Source organism: Sinocyclocheilus rhinocerous, unplaced genomic scaffold (genome assembly GCF_001515625.1).
Source record: "Sinocyclocheilus rhinocerous isolate Xijiao unplaced genomic scaffold, SAMN03320098_v1.1 scaffold43, whole genome shotgun sequence".
NCBI classification, from domain to species: Eukaryota; Metazoa; Chordata; class Actinopteri; order Cypriniformes; family Cyprinidae; genus Sinocyclocheilus; species Sinocyclocheilus rhinocerous.
The window spans coordinates 492,296-500,208 of record NW_015628370.1 but is presented as its reverse complement, the minus strand read 5'-3'; the positions used below and the strand labels follow the sequence as shown (position 1 = coordinate 500,208).

General features: G+C 38.5%; 2 protein-coding genes across 3 annotated transcripts in view; one reads left to right on the top strand and one right to left on the bottom strand.

Moving 5' to 3' along the window:
• Positions 1-6,081, bottom strand: part of rarab (retinoic acid receptor, alpha b) — a 133,422-nt gene extending 127,341 nt beyond the window's left edge. The window contains exons 1-2 of one of the 2 annotated variants that reach the window (XM_016549346.1): positions 5,533-6,081; positions 4,725-4,806 (exon numbers count right to left, since the gene is read on the bottom strand). The gene's annotated coding sequence lies outside the window, so the exon portion shown is untranslated. The remainder of the gene's footprint in view (positions 1-4,724; positions 4,807-5,532) is intronic. The other variant, XM_016549347.1, reaches the window with a different exon arrangement.
• Positions 6,082-6,331: 250 nt separating this feature from the next.
• The window catches only part of LOC107737749 (peptide YY-A), a 50,815-nt gene continuing 49,233 nt past the window's right edge, over positions 6,332-7,913 (top strand). Inside the window, exon 1 of the mRNA XM_016549351.1 lies at positions 6,332-6,409. The gene's annotated coding sequence lies outside the window, so the exon portion shown is untranslated. The remainder of the gene's footprint in view (positions 6,410-7,913) is intronic.

Genomic DNA, 7,913 nt, shown 5'->3' with positions numbered 1-7,913 from the left:
ATAGTGATGTAGATATGTGGGGGTGTGTTAGAACGAGCCGTTTTAGGTAAGCGTGGTTGACTCTTAACTTTTATAAAGAATATCTCTTTGGATTTGAGACTTTAGTCTTTGCAACTTTACAGATCTTCTTTATGCACCAAGAGCTTGTAACACTCCAAAGAGAAAAGAAAAATTGAAATCGCATCATATGACCCCTTTAACCTCGTCTTAATGTTAGTGAATTTGGAGTATTCTAAACGAGCAGATAGTGCACGAGGTTAGTCATTTGCATAAAACACACCCAGACTATCTCCATATAAGGGCTTTCCACACAAACTTTCCTTTACAGCCTTTCATCACTCTCTCAAAGATACTCCACGCAACCCTATATGACGCCGTCTACAGACACGGTCTCACCAGATCTTTGAGCAATGCCAAGTTCGCAGTCCTCAAAACCAGTTCATACACAATAAAACACCTTTTATAAAGACCCAGTTTACAGAGCTCCCATTAGCCGGCTGTACATGCGCTGTTATCCAGAGAAACCTCGCAGCTCGAGCTATAGTCTAACACAGATTTTCTTACTCTTTTATTGATTAAATAATTTGAAGATGAAATATACATTTTATCTGGATGGATGGATGAATGGATTTTTTACAAAACACACAAGGCGAGATCAACAGCAAGTTTGCAACAAACTCAACATTTATTGCAAAAAATGTATTTGGATCAACAATCTTTTAAACATGAATTTTGCTGCTATGTATGAACATAACATTGCTATTTAAAATGAAGTGACAAATATGAACATACAAGTAATGCCCTTCACCCTGAGAACCTCACAAACAGTGCTCAGTTCTTCAGAGTGAGCACTTTCAACTGAAATTTGCCCTAACAAAGCAACATTCAACTGTGCACTGGATGTGGATATGACTTTCCCCCTTCGTGCTATTGGGGTTTACAGAGCTAATCCAGATGTTTTTCCATTCCCTGCACCAAAACTGCTTAAGGGTGACTGAGATAAATACGCCACTGATGGCAAGAAACAATGGGTGCAGCAAAGCTTTTGTGACTTTGTGACAGCGGTCCATGCAGGACTTGAGAAGAACCTAAATTACCACCAGCTACTAGCATAGAAACCATTATGTTCTGAGAGGAAACAAGAAAACTCTGTCTCATCCACACACACACACTGCATGGTCAAGTAAGTACACAACCCTGCCCACCTTTTCATTTCAAATTTCATTCTCTTTCTCCTGGCAGCCAGGGGGGCAACCAGGCAGACAGAGCCCATTAACGCCGGCCGTTAAATAATGACAGAGACCCGGCACCGCGGCTGGCACACTGTCAAAGTGAGGAGAGAAGGCCAGAGCAGCTTGTTTAATTTACCTCCTCCCATCTGTCTCCCGCTGTACAGCCCATGAGCAAGAGTCACTCGCTTCCCCGTCCTCTATGACACACTCACTATTCCTACAACAGAGACATGCCTAAAAGGAAAACATCCAATCCTATTCCAATTATATGTCGTAAATGCCAAGTTTTGGTATATATCAAGTAAAAACACAAAGCGACTGTGTCACGGACTGAGCACATGTTTCTCGTGAAATCATTCCGGTCATTAGAACCGAGCCTGTCCTTGGATTGCATTGCCTAAGGCTGCATGTGATGCCACTCATCAGGCAATGTGTTCAAAACAAAGATATGTTGCCTAGCTGAAAAGCATATTTTACAAAGGAAATTGTGACTGACGGGAAATAAACACACCTACTTCCTGCTTCTCTTTCTGAAGGTTTAGTCATTAATGTCTTGCCTTCATATGGGGATGTTTTAGTAACATTGCAGACATGTGAGCAAAGCCTGGGTGGCCTTTTCTTTCAAATGTACAAATGGGAAGGCAGACATAACATTTTTTATACATTTACCAGGATACAATCTTGTAAGAAAGAAGGGCATGTGGGAAAAATCGAAAAAAATCTAAATCATGTACTCTGGGGTGGGTTGACCAAATGATTAATTGATTAATCTGTTTTAAGTGGCCTTGAATAATAATTGGGCTGGTTTTAGGCTCAGCTGACTAGGATCACCTGCTTCTCTTGGGGACATTTACATAGGAAATGTTTTTTTATTTATTTTTTTACTATTTTTAATTTCAAAACACATTTATGGCACAAAAAGCTCAGATAAACAGCTCATCTGCATGTTTATGAGCTGGGTTTAAAGGGTTTTACCATGCAATCTGTCTAACAGCTAAAGCTAACTAGCTAATTAAAACACTGCAGATAAAATATTTAAAAACAAACAAACAAAAACTAAAGCTATATCATTCACGATTCACTCCTCCTACTTATAAAACATGCTACGACTGAGGACTTCTACTAAGGCAATAGGAAAAAAGTTATTTGCGTAGGGTATCATATCAGTACTCTGAATACTATTGGTTCTTGTATGATAAAATGCTTGTTGTTTCTTAATTGTAAGTCGCTTTGAATAAACGTGTCTGCTAAATGACTAAATGTAAATGTAAGTGAGGTGGGTAGATGGGAAAACTACTTGAAGGAGAACTGAAAAACAGTAGACACAACCTAAAAACTTAGGTTAAGGCAAAAATGCTGAATCTAGTCTGAGTCCACACCAACAAAAGAACACATGTAAAGAATACACATGTGAGTAAAAATAGAGACAACGCCACTAGCAGGGTGCTAATGGACAGGTTGTCTGTTTACCAAACAGACAGAGCAAGTCAGGTAGACTATGAAAAAAAAGAGCGATGAAAATATCCCATTTCAAGAAAGGTCAGCAATTTTTATTGTCCTTATCTGACAATCCCTGAAACCCTAATAAAAATTCACTTTAGGACACAAATCCCATTCTCACCTGTTCCACCACAACATAACAAACTGGGGAACAAGAGAAGCAGGTGTAATGAAGCAGGTCTGCCAGGTCTCTGAGCAGGGTGAGCTACCTGAATGAGTCCCATAAAGATGAAAAATTGTGACCAGAAAGAAGACAAAATGAGAAAGATGCCAAAGTAAACATCATCTGGACTACTTTTAGGAATTTTGTATAAAAAAACTACAGCGAAAATTAACAATAAAAAAACTCCAGTAAACTAATGTCAGCTTTTACATGTTGTTGCAGCTTTGAAACTTCTTACTCAGTGCTGTATATGCGGAGTTTACGGCAAGATTTCTGTTCCTTTGGTCATATGACCTCCTTATTTTCTTTACAATTATGGAGGTCAAAGTCATTTATTTGCAGCTGCATGTTTTCTGATAAAAAAAAAAAAAAAAAAGATCAGTATCAGTGACTCAGACACATTATGTGTATGTGGAAAAAGAGCACATGCAAACATTTTAGTAATGAGTCATATTAACAATGAAATCACATTTCAAGAAAGGTTTGAGCCTCAAGAAAAGTAGTTTTATGGGTTTGCTCTGGTTGATTATATTAAGAGCTTTTTTTTTACTGTAGAAAAACTCACTTTTTTCATTGTAAACATCAAAATGTGTTTGTCTATGCATATCTGACACCCAAAAGCATCTCTCATTGTTTATTTGCCGACATGGATCGTTATAAAGAAGTTTGACCGGCAATTCAGAATCTTTCATTTCATGAAAAGCCTTGTCTACCTAAAAAAAAGAACAGAAAACAATGATAAATGCACATAAATAGAGCACATCAAATATGGTAAATGGAAGCTCTATTATTCTAAGTTTATGGATATTTCTTTTAACTTTACAACACAGCACAATGCAACGCATAATTCAAAATACGGGAAAAACACCTGTGAAAAATCTATACAGAAAATTCCTTCATATTAGCAGTACATTGGGGCCTATACTTTACTGACTGTGAATAAAAGTCTAAAATGAAATCTGTTCATTATATAAAGCAATCATGTCTTTTCAGAAAACCTGGACTGAACCGCTCAATTCATATAGATTAATTTTATAATGTCCATACGCAGTTTTAAAAAATTATGATTACATAGACTTCAAATGGATGAACAATCTTCATTTGTTTTCCAAAAATGAACAAAAGTCTTACGTGTTTGGAAAGACATGAGGGTGAGTAAATGATGACAGAATTTTAATTTTTGGGTGAACTAAGCCTTTAAAGACAGGGATCCAACATATTTAATCATCAGTTCCATCAATTTACAATACTGTGGACAATTTGAAATGATTAATGACAGATTACGCTAAAATCCATCCACTGGAGGGGGGGGATAGAAAAATAAAGAGAGGCGCGTCACCTAGTAATATCCAGCAGTGTGAACACGGTCTGTTAAAAATCAGATTTCTGAAAAAATGGCAAGGACTTGGACATTTGACAGCACTCTGATTTGTGTTCCCCTCCCTGCTATTTTGGAACAACAAAGAACATTAGAGAGCCCTGATGGAAGATTTGAGACAAACACCATAGGAGGTGATATGGTGAGCATGCACATGCTTTCATGAGCGGAAAAATCAAAATGTCAAGCTTTGTGGCATGTGTCTCTGCAGACGACAGGCATGAAAGTGGCAGTGGAAGCAAATATCATACCCATTCCTCTTTCTATTGCAGACAGATGGTTGAGGAACTTCCTATTTAACTGCAAAAACAGAACTAACCCAAAACACCTCGCTTCTTACACAATATGCCGTATAGTTTCAATGCATCTCAAGTGTGACTCATTTCATTCTCATACTGTTGCAGTTAAACGGATAGCACACTCTAAAATTAACATTCTGTCATTTACTCACTCCTCATGTTGACTTTTTTCTTCCGAAGAATATAAGAGATATTAGACAGCAGCATGACAGTCTCAGTCCCCATTCACTTCCACTGTAATGAAAGTGAACTGTTATTAGGCACACACAGAGGAAAGAAAGTCATACAGGGTTGAAACAACATGACAATGAGTACATTTTCTATTCTTGTATTAATTTGAATTTCGGGTGAACTATCACTTTAAATTGCAGCTTTGGGCAAGTGAACCCTGACATTGTGCTCAGTATGCTCAGTATTAATATTGCATGTTGACCCAAATGCTCTTAAACTATTTCAGTTATTTTCAGAGTTAATCCACGCAGGAAATTACTTATATAACATGTAACATGGCACTGCACACTTAAATCGCGCTCAACATGTTATATGTGCCTATATTATCAAATGCATAACATGATTATGATTTTAAAAGGCCAGCAACAATACATAGCTTGAATAAAGTCGACGCACGACGAAATTCAAGTCGATACAGGACGCTCAGCTAGTGCAGCGCAGCGACGCTTTTCACGAAAGACCTGCTGCAAGAGCTCTCCCATTTGCTCATTCAGGTGAGGGAACAATACAGCGCATTTTATTACGTAGCTGCCGAAGACCGGTCTTTATTACCCCCCGTATGCGGTTTCGATCAAACTCAACGGACAGCTGTACAGTTAAGTAGCACAGCGCACCTGAGCGCCGAAAGACACGCCGCTATTCACTGCTCCACATCTGTCAAGTCGCTATCAATGTGACTACCTGTCAGCTTAGCGATTGTATTGTCACGTAAATAGAGAGCGCCAATACCTGTTGACTCCTCCTACCGCTGTGTTGGTTGGTGGACGTTGAACCCCGAGACGCTTTAATTTCTCTCCCAAATGTGGTTCTTCTCAGCCGGTGAGCTGTTCGGCTGAACGTGTAGACGAATTTCGCTTCGGCGGGTGGTAAGTGGCCGCACCGATAGTTCAGCGAAGCGAGCAAACTGCTGTAGCCTACATTCGCTGGGCGGTAGAGGAATGATGCACTGCACAGAACAGACAAGCAGCCATTGAGGTCACGTGTGAGCTGGTGAAACCGAACACCGGACAGCCTACGCCACCGTCTCCTCCCATTCTCCCCTTGAGCACGGTGTCACTTCAGGGCACGATACCACTGAACGTAAGCTCAGCTGGTGCCTGCCTTTATGTAACCACAGCGCGTTATGCAGGAAGTTTAGTGCTTTAGCATTAGGGCAAGTCTATGTTTCAGGTCACTGCTGCCTAGAAAAACATTTGTAAACATCATCTGGAAGCTCTTGCAGAATTACGCTGTAAAAATGAAGAGAGACTTGAGGAACCATTTGAGGTTCCTCACACTGGCAGAACCTAAATTCTAGGTTGGTTGGAAACACTGTAAATGAGACATTTGAGGCATGTTCCTGACAAAATGAGGGAATACCCTAGAACCACCAAACATTTTGCATGGGAAGTAGGCAAATTAAAACCTGCTGCATTTAAATGTTACAATTTGTGTTGTGGGTTTGTGTAACAGTGAATAGTGATCAAACGATCACACATGGTTATCAAAGTAATGAGAATTAGCATGTAAATGGATTAAAGAGGTTTGTCTATATCAGTGGTTCTCGACCAGGGCCCACTAGGGGGCTTCTGCAAACTTCTGCAAACCAAAACAACTAAAAATCAAGGTAATTATTGTTTTAATTCTCTCACTCAAGAATTGTCTTGAAAAAGCCTAATTTTAAAAGTGTGATTTCTACACCTGAAAAGGTCATGTAAATTAAAACGATTCCATGAGCATTTTGTACTGAATTTAGGTAAATATTTTTTTAAATCGTTGTTCTTAAACATATATATATCCAGTATCACAAACAAGTGGGAAAATCATATGGCCTTTGTATGGTGTTGTGGACAATGGGGGGCATTGGAATCAAAAAGGTTGAGAACCACTGATCTGTTTACATAAAGATCTTAATCTAAGTAATTTCTTATTGTGATTTTTGGGAATAATCAGACTATGTATGTTAATGTAACCCGTGAAACTGCCTACGTGATTCGGCACATTCAGTTGACAGACATATATAAAATATTTTGCACTGTACATTGCTCCAGTTGCTATGTGAATTGATTACTATGATTTTTCGTCATATATATATATATATATATATATGTGTGTATATATATATATATATCAAATAACCTTTGGTCCTTGAAAAAAGGAGCTTATGTAAATTTGTAGGTCTTTTAAACTCCTATCTAAAATAAAAGTGTATTGTTAAAAATATGATATAATTTACAAATATCATATATGTGAAAACAGCACCATTTTTATGGAATAGGGGTATGAGGAACAAAATGGAATCCATAAATTCCTACAAGAACTGTAAACACAACAGTACCTCCAGTAACCCTAAATCATATGGGAAAGTCTTTGAAAGAAATAGAGGAAATATATATTGAAGTTCTTAGAGTGCACGGTAGAATATTTGAGCCGGCTTCATAAGGTGCCTAGAAGTTCCACCAGTGTGTAAATCTGAAAAACCCTAAATGGTGCCTCAAGTATCTTTTCATTTTTACAGTGTATAATATGGTAGTAGAGCGCTCCAAAAGGCTTTAAGCAACATTTGCATTGCTGTCCTTTGTGGTCTCAGAACAGATGTCAACATGGTGATGTGCACTGTGTGAAAAATAACTGCAAGCACCATTGATCTTGTGATGATGCCTTGAATTTACACAAACTCTGAACATCCACACTCTTACAGTAAATTACCTTTCACCACTTTACTGTGACGACAAGGACACTGTATCAATGTTGCAAAATGTCTTCTTTTGCAACAAAGAACTTCAAACTGAAGAGAAGCCATCCACAGCGAAACACCAATTAAATAGGCAGACTAGGGTCAGTAAGCCACTAAAGAAGAAAAATCAAGCCAGATTGTTGGACTAAGTAGGTTGGGAGGCCAGGTGAGACCAGCAAAGACTGGTTTAATCTGTTTGTTTGTTGTTGTTTTTTTCACAGCAGGGAGGTGTCGACACAGATCTAAAATAAACATGCGATTTATTTCCCAGCTGTTTACCTTCAGACATAACCGACTGTTTCTGTAACTCTTGTGTTTTTAATGTAAACTTGTGTGAAAGAGAATTTAGTTTAGTACTCACATGCTGTGACAGCCGCTTTCTGTACGTGTGCAC